Source organism: Orycteropus afer, unplaced genomic scaffold (assembly GCF_000298275.1).
Source record: "Orycteropus afer afer isolate SDZICR_OR568_19922 unplaced genomic scaffold, OryAfe1.0 scaffold00005, whole genome shotgun sequence".
Taxonomy (NCBI): Eukaryota; Metazoa; Chordata; class Mammalia; order Tubulidentata; family Orycteropodidae; genus Orycteropus; species Orycteropus afer.
In genome coordinates, this window is record NW_006921592.1 from 23,815,532 (window position 1) to 23,830,380 (window position 14,849).

The following is a 14,849-nucleotide window of genomic DNA, read 5'->3' on the forward strand; positions in this document are numbered from 1 at the left end:
CATGTTTCAAACCCACCAGTCACTCCTCAGAAGGAAGATTGGGCGATCTACTTCCATAGTGATACCTCCTCAGAAATTCAAGGACGGGTTGCTATGAGTTGGATCTGACTCGACAATAGATATCAGCCTCAGCAGCATAATGCCATACCCAACAATACTGGTGTCTGTTAATGAGGAAGATAAGGAGAACTGATATTGGGTATACAATCAGCATTCTCTCTCACAAACATCTGTTATGACCCAAGACACTGAAAGTCAAAGATGAATAATAGAGAGTCCTTATCCTGAAGAAACTTAAAGTTCAGTGAAAGAAAAATTGTGCTATAGTATAGTTTGGTGTGCATATATATCTTAGTATTATAGTGATGAGATCAGTAGAGTGCTATGGGAACAAATAAAGAAGACTAATGAACTTGCTAGGGTGTGACATTGGATGTTGTTGTTGTTGTTACATGCCGTCCAGTCAGACCTGACTCATAGCGACCCTTCCTTGGGTTTCTGAGGCAGTATCTCTACCGAAGTAGATTGCCCCATCTTCCTTCCGAGGAGTGGCTGGTGGGTTTGAACCGTCAGCCTTCTGGTTAGCAGTCAAATGCCTTAGGCACTACGCTATCAGAGCTCCCAAAATTTAGCATAAGTTGCATGGCTACAAAGTCTGAGTTCTTTTTGTTAAACCATGGTGGTTCCAAAAGAATATTTCTAGAGTCTTAAAGATAACATGCTTTTTGCCCACAATGAGGCCAGCACAGCCTTTTCCACTCTACCACAGTCCCTTGCTGCTTCCTCCCCTCTCTACACTCATGATTTGAGCTTCCTTTCATTGAAGGTAACATCAAAGTCAGATTGAATGGATGTGTCCTGCTCTGAGCTTTCTTGAGAGTTCCTACTCTTCCAGCTGTGTTAGGATCACACATTTCCTTTATGCCTATGAGGAAGAAAGCTCACTGGGATTCACAGCTTCTTTATGCAACCCAGCCATCCAGGGAAGGATATTACAGCATGCAGAACAGGTCTCTTGAAAACCAGCCCTTTGCAATCTCTGAATCTCTGCTTGCAAATGTGTTTGAATGACTCTCAGATGGGACCATATAACTTTCATCATCTGAGAAAATTAATACTCTTGCCTGTCTTGTTCCCCATCATTACTTTCTTTGCAGCCTCAACATTTAGTCAATTATAGTAATTTCAAAGGAGTAAATTCCATTTTCTGATCCTTTTGTTTAATGTAACTGTCACAAAATTTGGATCAGGCATCTCTCTTTTCTTTTTCTTTTCTATTTCTTCCTCCCATCAAGCTAGACAAGAAACTGCTGTGTATTCTTTCCTCCTACTCTGTTGCTAAGATGATATTTACTGCACTGGCTGAATGAACAGGACTGGAAGTATTCCATACCCCCAAGAAATCTCCAGTCATCATAGCATGTGGTCAGCAGATATGAGTACAAATAAATTTAAAATTAAATCAGTTTCAGGAATGTGCTTTCCAATGTGTATAAATTTGTTGTTGTTGTTATGTGCCATTGAGTCGGACCCGACTCATAGTAACCCCTCCTTGGGTTTCCAAGGCAGTATCACTGTGGTAGTACATTTCCCAACCTTCCTTCCGAGGAATGGCTGGTGGGTTTGAACCGCCAGCCTGCTGGTTAGCAGTCAAGTGCCTTAGGTTCTATAAATAATGTTTTTTCTTTTTCCAGCTTAAAAAAAAAAGTGCAGTAATGTGTTTTATTGATACTCATAGAAAAAAAAAAAAAAAATCCACTGCCATCAAGTTGATTCTAACTCATAGTAGTCCAAAAGGACAGAGTAGAACTGCCCTAGATAGTTTCCAAGGAGCTCTGGTAGCATAGTGGCTAAAGCACTTGACTGCTAACCAGAAGGCTGGCGGTTCAAACCCACCAGCCACTCCTCGGAAGGAAGGTCTGGGCAATCCTACTTCCGTAGTGATACTGCCTCGGAAACCCAAGGAGGGGTCGCTATGAGTCGGGGCCGACTTGACGGCACATAACAAGAACAACAAAGATAGTTTCCAAGGGTATAGATCTTTATTGAAGCAGGCTGTTACATTTTTCTCCCATGGAGGGACTGGTGGATTTAAACCACTGATCCTTTCATTAGCAACCAAGCTCTTAACCACTGTATCCACCCCCTGAATTATTCACAGTGACTCTTAAGTATATAGAATTGATGAAGTATATGGAAATACCTGAATGCAAAAGTAGGATTAAAGCAAGTTTGTTAATGAAATGATTGTATGACGGTAATTTAATAAGGAGTTTAAATTCTCAAAGGGCCTTTCATGGAGCAGCTGTTCCAGCAGGTGGTCTGTGCAATAAGAGGCCCAGGGCTGCAGCAGACACTGCTCATTCACAACTTCAGATTCCCTCAGTGCATTATTTTCCTATGGGGTCCCTGGGTGATACAAATGGTTTGCCAAAAGTTGGTGATTCAAAACCACCCGGTGGTACCATGGAAAAAGGCTCCTGTTAATATTACAGCCAAGAAAACCCATGAAGAAGTTCTACTCTGTAACACATGAGGTTGCCATAAATAGGAACCAACTCAATGTTTTTTGTTTTGTTTGCTTTTTTTTTCTTTTAGATTAGTTTCCTTGTGCTGCTGTAACACAGTACTACAAAGTAGATGGCTTATAAGAATAGAAATTTATTGCCTCACAGTTTTGGAGGCTAGAAGTTCTCATTCATGGTGTCAGCAGGGCTTTGTTCTCTCTGAAGGCTCTAGGAGGAATTCTTTCTTGTCTCTTCTGGCTTCTGATAGTCAGACATTCTTTGGCTTGCAACTGCAGCATAAATTCAAGGTGACACAGCCACCTTCCCTCTGACTTTCTGTGTCTCTTCTCTTTATTAAAGACACTACTCATTGAATTAGGACCCACTCTGCGTCAGTAGTGACCTCATTTTAACTGAGAACATCTTTAAAGATCTTATTTCCAAACAAGGTCATGTTCATAGGTATAGGGGTTAGGACTTCAACATATTTTTTTGGGGAACTCAATTCAATCTATCACACTCAGTCTCACCTGTCTCCTCAGCAATGACTGCTGGACACCCACCTATGTGTGGCCTCTGACTCACTTCCTGTAGGGCTGGGGTTGTGTTTACACAAAAGCAAGGTACATCATGGAAACCTGCTAGATGCTCAGACTTACAAAATCTTGAAGGGGTGAAGTTAAGGTCTAGTAGGCAAACTATGACTAGCTGTGGAGGGAGGCAGTCAATAATTGCTTCTCATTTCCTCCCCCTGATGGACATCCCCAAGACACATTCCATCTAGCAAAGACATTTGACTACCTGAAGGTTGGTGGTTCAAACCACCAACAACTCTGCGGAAGGAAGACGGAGCAATCTACTTCTGTTAAGATTTACAGCCTCTGAAGCCCAATGGGGGTTGCTATGAGTCAGAATCAACTCTATGGCCATGAATTTTTGTTGTTGTTGTTGTTTTATTGGTAAGATCAGGTCACCAATGGCCCCAGAGGTGGCCAGACTGAGGAAATATTTTGCACTGGCCCTCCCTCTGTTTACGCCAGGCTGGACTCTTGTCCTTTACTGTAGTTCCCTGCATTACATTCCTATCGGAAAGTTTGGACTTAAGACTTTGTTTCAAGCCCTGCTTCCTGGGAAACCCAGGCAAAACACAATCATTTAAAAAGGGCAGTGTGTTTGTAAGTACACATATGCACACATACATTTCAAAGTTTCCAAACCCAGAACAGATATAGCAGGGCAAGAGCATGAAAGTTACTCTGAGAAAGAGGTTCTGATTAGGACAAGGTGCATGGAGAAGAATATAGACAAGCGTGAAACATGGTCTTCTTAGCCTCCTGGCATGCTCACCAATTCCTTATTGGAAATGAACTCTCATTTCAATGACTTTGGTGATTGGTAAGTTGGTCTCTGCTCCTAAGGGGTAGATTTCATCCTGGCCACTTTGGGATAGAAAGCGGTAATGGGCACATGACTCATAAACTCACAGGGCATTGTGAGGATTGATAAGAATCTTTGAAAAAGCCAACAACAGGTATTCATGAATAACATCAATAGATATTTATAAATTAGTTGGTTGGTAACTTGCCCATCAAGTGAGCTATGGGCAATTATTAAAGCTGGTAACACCAAGAATTGCCACAATATGTGTTGAGAGTCCTGATATAAAAACATACTTGGGGAATATCATACCCCATATCCAGCCTATGAAAAGCGATGGTACCCATCAGCTTCTTAAATGTGCTGAGGATTCCTGCCCTTTTTGTTAAAGCAAATAAAAACAGCTAACTGCTTCATTTTGTTATACAGAGCCGCTTCCAAAGTAATTTGACCATGCATCTCATTTGGAAAATAGGTCTTCAAAACTGGTTGCAAGATGTTGTTGTTTTTAGGTGCTGTTGAGTCAGTTCTGACCCATAGTAACCCTATATGCACGATACAATGAAACACTGACTGGTCCTTCATGATCCTCCCCACTGTGGCTATGCTTGAGCCCACTGTTGCAGCCCTGAATTAATCCATCTCATTGAGAGTCTTCCTATTTATCACTGACATTCTACTTTATCAAGCCTGATATCCTTCTCCAGGGATTGGTCACTCCTACTAACATGGCTAAAGTACAGGAGACAAAGCCTTGCCATCTGTGGTAATTAGGGATGTTGTCATCTTGGCTGGGCCTGGTTGAGTGCCTGGGCAGCTGAATATAGTTATTCCCCATGGTAAGACTGGTAATTAACTCCATGGTGGAATCTTTTGGAGTAGCTGAGTAGCTGCTTTAGGGATATGGGCTGCTTCCAGTACATGAGAAGCAGCTTTGAGGAATGTCTCCAGTTTTGGGCACATTTGAACCCTGCAGGTAGCCGAGTTTTCATTCAGCAGCCTGCCATGCTCTGCTGATCTTGGGACTTTTAATGGATTTGAATCAATGGCCTGCCATGTGGTTTGGTAATATCGAGACTGTGCCTTTCCACTTGTTGACCTTGGATTTTTCAGCCTCAGCAGCTAGCAGCTGCCTGAGTGAAGAGATGTCTCTAGCTTCAGTGGGCCAGGAGCAAGAGGCAGAGCCAAAGCCCAAGGTCGAGGGGCTTTCACCCAGCCCCAAGAGCCTAGTACTTTGAACTTGGACTTCTAGCCTCCAAAACTGTAAATAAATAAACTTCTGTTTGTTAAAGCCATCCCATTTGTGGTATTTTCTGTTAGTGTGGCACAAAGTAACCAAAACACCATCTATGCTTCCAAGGAGCAATCTGGCCATGCTTCCCACAAGACAGATTTATTCATTCTTCTGAGAGTCTGGAGTATATTCAGTATTCTTCACCAACACCACAATTCAAATACATCAATTCTTCTTTAGTCTTCCTTATTCACATATGTATGTTGTTGTTGTTGTTATGTGCCGTCGAGTCGGCCCCGACTCATAGCGACCCCTCCTTTGGTTTCTGAGGCAGTATCACTACGAAAGTAGGATTGCCCAACCTTCCTTCCGAGGAGTGGCTGGTGGGTTTGAACTGCCAGCCTTCTGGTTAGCAGTCAAGTGCTTTAGCCACTGTGCTTCCAGAGCTCCTACATATGTATGAGGCAACTGAAAATACCATGCCTTGGATTATGTGCACCTTAGTCTTCAAAGGGACATCTTTGCTATTATTAGATGCCATTGAGTTGGCTCTGACTTATAGCTACCCTATGTGTGACAGAACAGACATCTTTGCTCTTTAACATTTTAAAGAGGTCTTTTGCAGCATGATTTGCCTAGTGCAATATATCATCTGATTTCTTGACGGCTGTTGCCATGCATGTTGACTGTGGATCCAAGTAAAGGAAATACGTGACAATTTCAATTGTTTCTCCATTTATTGTGATGTTTATTGTCCAGTTGTGAGGATTATAGTTTTCTTTATGTTGCAGTATAATCCAAACTGAAGGCTGTAGTCTTAGATCTTCATCAGTAAGGCTTCAAGTCATCTTCACTTTTAGCAAACAAGCTTGTGTCATCCGTGTATCACAGGTTATTAATGAGTCTTCCTCCAATCCTGATGCTGCATCCCTCCTCATGTGGTCCAGCTTCTCGGATTATTTGCTCAGCATACAGAGTGAATAAATATGTTGAAAATATACAACCCTAATGTACACCCTTCCTGATTTAATACCATGAAGTATCCCCTTGTTCTGTTCAAATGGCAGTCTCTTGGTGTATGCACAGTTTCCTTACAAGCACAATTAAGTGTTCTGGAATTTCCATTTTTCACAATTTTATCCATAATTTATTATGATCCACATAGCTGAATGCCTTTGCATAGTTAACAAAACACAGGTAAACATCTTTTTGGTATGCTTTGCTTTCAGCCAAGACCCATCTGACATTAGCAATGATATCCCTCATTACACACTCTCTTCTGAATCCAGCTTGAATTTCTGGAAGTTTCCTATCAATAATATACAGCAGCAAATCTTTTTAAATTATCTTCAGCAAAATTTTACTTGTGTGTGATATTAATGATATTGTTCAATAATTTCCACATTCTATTTCCACTTTCTTTGTAATGGGCAAGAAAACAGATTTCTCTGGTAGCTTAGTAACTAAGGCATTTGACTGCTAACCAGAAGGCTGATGGTTCAAACTCACTAACCACTCTTCAGAAGGAAGATTGGGTGATCTACTTCCATAGTGATGCCACCTTGGAAACCCAAGGAGGGGTCGCTAAAATTTGATCTGACTCTACGGCAGTGAGTTTTTTTTTTTTTTTTTTTTTCCTAGTCAGATGACCAGGTAACTATTCCAAATTCCTTGGCATAAACAAGTGACTTCCTCCAGTGCAGCATCCATTTGTTGAAATATCTCAGTGGGTATTGGAGTCTCCCCTCCCCCAATTCCTTCAGTGGTACTTGGACTTCTTCTTTCAGTACCATTGGTTCTTGTTCATGTTACCGCCTGTAATGGTGGAACGTTGACCAACTCTTTTTGGTGTAATCCTTCCATCTTCTTTTGATGCTTCCTCCATCATTCCACATTTTGCCCACTGAATCCTTTAATATTGCAACTTAAGGCTATACTCTTTTTTCCAGGGTCTTTCAGCTTGAGAAATGCTGAATGTGTTCTTCCCTTTTGGTTTTCTAATTCTAGGTCTTTCCACATTTCCTTATAATTCTTTACTTTGTTTTCCTGAGCCGCTATTTGAAATCCTCTGTCAGCTCTTTCACATCATCATTTCTTTCATCCACTTTTGCTATTCTCTTTCAGGAGCAAGTTTCAGAGTCCGTTCTGACATCCATCTTGGTGTTTTCTTCCTTTCCTATCTTTTTAATGACTTTTTGCTTTTGGCACGTTTGATATTCTTGATATCATCCCACAATTCATCTGGTCTTCAGTCATTGGTATTCAATGTGTCAAAACTATTCTTCAGAAGGTCTCTGAATTTAGATGGGCTATAAACAAGGTCATATCTTGCCTCCCATTGACTTGTTTTAATTTTCTTAAGCTTCAACTTGAACTTGCATTGGAGCAATTGATGGTCTGTTCCACAGTCAGCTCCTGACCTTGTTCTGACAGATGATGTTTAACTTTTCCATCACCCCTTTCCACAATAGTAGCTGATTTGATTCCTTTGTATTCCATCTGGCAAGGTCCACGTGCATAGTCACTGTTCGTTTTGTTGTAAAGGTATTTGTAATGAATAAGTCATTGTTGTTGTTGTTGTTGTTTGCCGTCGAGTCAACCCTGACTCATAGCGACCCCTCCTTGGGTTTCCGAGGCAGTATCACTACAGAAGTAGGATTGCCCAACCTTCCTTCCGAGGAGTGGCTGGTGGGTTTGAACCGCCAGCCTTCTGGTGAGCAGTCAAGTGCCTTAGGCACTATGCTACCAGAGCTCCTGAATAAGTCATTGGTAGTGCAAAATTCTATCATGTGGTCTCTGGTGTCATTTCTTTCACCAAGGACATATTTTCCAGATGCCGATGATTCTTCTTTGTTTCCAACTTTTGCATTCCAACCACCAGTAATTATCAATACATCTTTATTGCATGATTGGTCAATTTCAGACTGCAGAAGTTGATTAAAAAAAAAAAACTTCAATTTCTTCATCTTTAAATTTAGTAGTTGGTGCATAGATTTGAATAATAGTAGTATTAACTGGTCTTCCTTGTAAGCATATGGATATTATCCTATTACTGACAGCATTGTATTTCAGAATTGATCTTGAAATGTTCTTTTTGATGATGAATGTGGCACCATTCCTCTTCAATTTGTCATTCCTGGCATAGTAGACCATATGCTTGTTTCATGCAAAATGACCAATACCAGTCCATTTCAGCTCACTCATGCCTAAGATATAGATCTTTATCCATCCCTTTTCATTTTTGACAGCTTCCAATTTTCCTAGATTCGTACTTTGTACAATCCATGTTCCAATCAGTAATGGATATTTGACTCTTGTCACATCAGAAACTGGAGGCCCTGAAAGCTTTACTCCATACACGTCATTAAGGTCGACTCTACTTGGAGGAGACAGCTCTTCCCCAGTCATATTCTGAGAGTCTTCCAATCTGAGGACCTCATCTACCAACACTATATCAATGTTTCACTGCTATTCACAAGGATTTCAATGGCCAAATTTTTCAGCAGTGAACTGTGGCATCCTTCTTCCTATTCTGTCTTAGTCTGGATGCTCCACTGAAACGAGGTCCACCATGGGTGACCCTGCTGGTATTTGAAATACTGGTGGCATAGCTTCCAGCATCACAGCAACACAAGCCCTCATAGTATGACAAACTGACAGAGGAGTGGTGGAAGTTTGAGTTACCCTCCATGGAATTAGTCTCTGTTCATTAATTAACTTCTGAAGTTTCACTTCCTTGTTGTATTTCAGAAAGAAAATGGACAGTACCTTCTATTGAAACCCCTTTGTCAATAAAGTATGAATTTTCTGAGGTTTTTGGTGTATTTGTGGCTTCTATTTTTTCATTGGACATTTTTGACTGGGTCTTCTAATGTGCTGAAGGTTTGTGGGGAGGGGGGATAACCCAATTCTGTAAAATGCCAAAGCTCTCTCACCATCCACTTGCATTTGGAAAGGCAAATGTTCCCTTTCAGTGTTTTTAAAACTTGTGACCTATAAATGTTTTAGGCAAGTTGAGTTTATATTTTTCATAAGTTGAATTATATTTTAAAAATTCACTAGGGTTATTCAGTCTTGTAAAATTCTATGACATATAAGCAGGTGACTATTTGGTTTGGAAAAGCTGTCTCTCTAATCATTCCTTTCCCTGTCTTCTCTGTCTTGGAGTCCCTAGGTGCTGCAGACAGTTAACATGCTTGGGTGCTAACCAAAACTTTGGAGTTCAAGCACAACCTGAGGCACCTCAGAAGAAAGGTCTGGTTATTTACTTCAAAAAATATCAGCATGGAAAACCCTATGGAAGACAGTTCTATTCTGACACACATAGTGTTACCACGAGTCAGAGTTGACTCTGTAACAACTGTATACTCCCCATATTAGAGTATAGGGATCCTTAGAACACAAATGGTTTGCACTTCTCTGCTAACCCAATGGTTAGCAGCTCAGATACAGGTAGTGGCACCACATAAGAATCTTCTATAAAGATTATAGCCAAGAAAACGCTACAAAGCAGTTCAACTCTGTAATACATGGGGCCATCATAAGTGAGAATTGACCTTACTGGCAACAGGTTTGATTTTTTGTTTTGTTTTGTTTTTTAAGTTTGTGCATAGTGTAGGATGCACATACATACCCATCCAAAGCTTTCCTCTATATTGTGAATTACCATAATGCCAGTGTTCCCTCTACCCCCAAACTTCAGACACACTATAGAGTTCTGCAGGATGGCCCGAAGGCTACAGTAAGCAGCAAAGATTCTTGAAAATGTGCCAGATGGAAAACACAGTGACAGCTTTGGATTGCTTCCAGAGCCCAGAAAAGAAGCTCTGCAGATACTGTCATTTCTTTACAGGGACTTTAAAGAAGGAAAAAAAAAAAAATTATTAATGTCTCTAAAATCTTTCCACAGAGTCAGAAGTAAACAGACTTAGAAATGAGCATATATTTCATATGGAAGTCTTCACAGGACGTTTGTAGGAATTACAGCCTCGGTGGAGGGAAAAGAAGTGCCAGGCAAGACAAGGGAGGCCTGGATCGTGGTCCTTGACTGCCACATGCTACCGGCAAACCCACTGCCCTGAGCTCTGACTCCTTCCTTTATAAAAGAGTCAAGAGATGTTCCTGCTTCTCACAGTTTCTGTGAGGATGAAATGAGATGCACTGAAATAAGTATCATTTGTAAAAGTGTTATCTGCCACACAGATGCCAAATATCATCATGAAAGGTCCCAAAAGGGATTTGCCTATAAGGGAAGTTATTATTCTCTAGGAAACAGGAGGGTGTCTTAGATGTTCATATTCTTATTTCCTTATTTGAAAAAAAATAGATTAAGATCAAGATTCCTTACCTTATGAGATAGTCAAAAACATGTGTACTGTGGCCCACCCAAGCAAGCAGTGAGTGAATATAGGGCTTCAATGGAACAGTTTGTAGTTAGGGGACCTATAGTGAAGCATGAGGTTGTTGTTGTTGTTGTTGTTGTTATGTGCCGTTGAGTCAAACCCGACTCATAGCGACCCCTCCTTGGGTTTCCGAGGCAGTATCACTACGGAAGTAGGATTGCCCAACCTTCCTTCCAAGGAGTGGCTGGTGGGTTTGAACCTCCAGCCATCTGGTTAGCAGGCAAGTGTCTTAACCACTATTCTACCAGAGCTCCCGAAGCATGAGGTTACATTCAAGAATTGTTGTTGTTGTTGTTGTTGTTATGTGCCGTCGAGTCAGCCCCGACTCATAGCGACCCCTCCTTGGGTTTCCGAGGCAGTATCACTACGGAAGTAGGATTGCCCAACCTTCCTTCCAAGGAGTGGCTGGTGGGTTTGAACCGCCAGCCATCTGGTTAGCAGGCAAGTGTCTTAGCCACTATGCTACCAGAGAATTAGGGTACTCATTTTGGATGATCGAACTAAAGACAGGGATAATCTCTAAACACCCCTAGTCACTGGAATGTTATAAGCCTGCAAATGTGGTCAACCCAGACTCCCTTTGATTTTGACAAAATAGGTCATCAAGTAGAACAAGAACCCAAACATATTTTCTCATAAAAATTATGCATAATTATGGGTCTCTATTCCTGTTCAAGAAGTTGGAATTAAATAGTCATTGATACACTGCAGAAAGAATAATTCCACAACTCCAAATTACTACACTTATTTACTGTTGGAATATTATGTTCAGAGTGGTGGACAGTTAGAACTAGAAGCAGTCTTAGAGGTGACTTTGTCCAACCTTTCCTTTCAGAGAAGAAAACCAGGACCCTCAGTTTTTTTCTGGTCATGTACCTGGAGTACCCCAAAATTCCTGGTAACTAGTCCAATAAGGCACTTGACTGCTAACCAGAAGGCCGGCGGTTCAAACACACCAGCCACTCCTCGGAAGGAAGGTTGGGCAATCCTAGTTCTGTAGTGATACTGCCTCGGAAACCCAAGGAGGGGTCGCTATGAGTCGGAGCAAACTCGACAGCACATGACAACAACAACAACAACAGTCCAATATTACTAGATATACTACTCTACTTTCACTTCCCCTCTGGTTATTCAAAGGGGTCACAAATCCCATAAAATTGTACTTTTTATAGATGGAAAAAACTAATCATGATTTTGAAACATACAACAAAGTAACAGCAATAAAAACAGTGTGTTATTGGTATAAGGATACAAATGGATATAAATATAAATGAGAATCCAGAAATAAATCAATACATCTATGGACAATTGATTTTTTTTCTAAACTTTTTTTCCTCTTGATTTTAATCTTTGTGTGGTCACATTTTTAAACTATGTAAGGATTTTTTTTTCCTATTGTGGTAAATGTACACGTAGCAAACTGTTTGTCTTTTCAATATTCTTCACATATACAATTCAGTGACATTAATTATATTCATCATTTTGTTCAAGCATTAGCATTTTTCATTTACAAATTTTCTTATCACCCTTAACAGAATCTCAGAGTACCTTAAGCAGTTAGTCTTCATTTATCCTCCCTTCCCCACTCACTACTGGTAATCACTAATGAACTTTGGTCTCCATGCTGTTTGTGAGAAATTGATTTTTTTATAAGAGTGTCAAGTCTATTTAATGGGGAAAGAATAATCTCTTCAACAAATAGTTCTGGGACAACTGGATTTCCACACACAAGGGAATGAAGCTGAACTCATACTTCATGCCGTACAAAAGTAATTAAAAATAAACCATGACTTAATATAAAAGCTAAAACCATAAAATTTTTAGGAATTAAAAAAAGTAGTGGGAGTGGGGAGGAAGAGAAGTTTCAAGATCTTCTTTTAGGCAATGGATTCTTAGAACATCAGAAACATAAGCAGGAAGAGAAAAAAAATAGGTAAATTGGACTTCATCAAAATTTTAAATTTTGTGCATCAAGGGACATTTTCAAGAAAGTGAATAGATAAGAATTGGGAGGAAATATTTAGAAACCATGTATCAGATAAGAGTTTAATATCCAGAAGTTATTCAAAAATTTAAACTCAATACAAGACTAGCAACCCAATTAAAAAATGGGCAAAAGATATGAATAGATATTTCTCCAAAGAAGATATATAAATGGTTAACATGTACATGAAAATATGCTTGTTATTCCATGAAACCAAACCCGCTGCTATCCAGTCAATTCTGACTCATAGCAACACCCATTGGGTTTCCGAGGTGTTAAATCTTTACAGAAGTAGATTGCCTGGTCTTCCCTCTGTGGAGTGGCTGGTGGGTTTGAACGGCCAATTTCCTTGTTAGCAGTCAAATGCCTCAAAACTATATGAGATACCGCTTCACAGGCACGAGGGTGGCTACTGTGTTTAAAATGGAAAATACGCTTTGGTGAGGCTTCCCATACATTGTTGGTGGGAATGTAAAATGGGACAGCCAGTTTGGAAAACAATTTGATGATTTCTAAAAGTTAAACATAGAAACATCGCAAGACCCAGTTCAAAAGCAGTGACTCAAAAAGACACACACATACAATGTTCACTGAAGTGTTATTCACAATAGCACAATAGTCAAAAGATGGAAATAACTGAAGTGCCTATTGATGAATGGAAAACAAATTGTGATATATACAAATGAAGTATTATTCAGTCATAAAGAAAGAAAAGAACTTCTGATACATGCCACCACATGGATAAACATTATGCTGAGTAAAATACTATAAAGACAAAAGAAAAAATATTATATTATCCCACTTATATAAAATTTCTGGAAAGATAAATACATTGAGACAAAAGAAGATTGGTGGTAATCAGGTGATGGGGGAGGGGGAAATGGAGGGAAAAAAATCATAGTGTCCATTTAAAATTGGTGAATTGTATTTTGTGTGAATTGTTCCTCAGAAAGATTTTCAGAAACTCAGTTTTAAAAGTTTGCTTAAATGTGCACAGTTCTGAGTCAGCTGAAAATAATTGATATTCATCATAGTCAGTATAGTAACAACTTATTAGTTGTACAACCTGAAGCAAGCCACTTAATCTAGACCCTTGCTACTCAAAAGAGTGGTCTGTGGATCGGTAGCACCGGGCAGCTTGTAAGAAATGCAGAGTCTCAGGCCTTACCCTAGACCTGCTGAATCAGAATCTACCTTTGAAAGCTTCTGTGAGGAACATTCTTTTTTTCACTACAAACAAGGCCAGGGAAGATAGTCTAGGCCTTCCTTTTCAGCTCTGAAGTCCTCTAATTTCCTCTCTCTTTGGCTCTCTACTCACTACAGACTTCCTAATTCTAAAGTAATTGAAGGGGAGAAGAGGTTACATGAGACAGTCTTAGCGCCAAGCCAAGGTAGAGAGAAAATGAACTGAGTTGATTTCTTCTAATTAATGATGATGGCTTTGGAGTGTTATGAATTGATTGCTTATAACTAGCCTCAGAGTTGTTTATTGAACCAAATCACAAAGCCACCCATCTTCTCATTCCACCTTTCTTATATCCCTAGAGCTGCTATAACAAAATACTACAAGGTGAACGTTTTTAAAGAACAACAATTTTTTTTTTTTTTTTTACAGTTCTGGAGGCTAGAAGTCCAAATCAGGGTATTAGCCTTGTCAATTCTTTCTGAGGGCTTTGACAGAGGAAGTGTCCCATGCTTCTCTCCTAGTTTCCAGTGACTTCTAGCAATCATTGGTGTTCCTTTACTGCTTAGAGATGTATCTTCATATAGCACCTTCCACTTGTGTGGGCAATCTACTTCTGTAGTGATACCGCCTCAGAAACCCAAGGAGGGGTCACTATGAGTCGGGGCTGACTCGATGGCACATAACAACAACAACAACAACTCTTGTGACTCAGTCTCCCTGTCTATTCTCCTTTTTATAAGATACCATTCAGAAGGGGTTAGCACCCACCCTACTCCAGTATGATCTCTTTATTAGCTGAATATCTGTAAGGAAAGTTCTATTTCCTCAAACATTACACTCACAACTGCAGAATGTAGGACTTCAACATATCTTTTGTGGGGTATAATTCAATCTATAATACTACCCCACTCACAAAAACATGTGTCCATGGAAACTAGTCCAAAGGCAACCAAAAGAGTGACAACAAGTATATCACATCTTTAAGCTCTACATTTAATCCCATATCTGTGAGGCTCAAACAGATGTTCATAAGATCACACTTCTCAGAAGACCCCACTTCTCAACCTTTGTGTACAAAACATCATGGAGTTCTTCATATACATCAGGTTAAACAATGGTTTTCTGTTCTCATAAACAAGGAAGTTTTATTTATTTATTT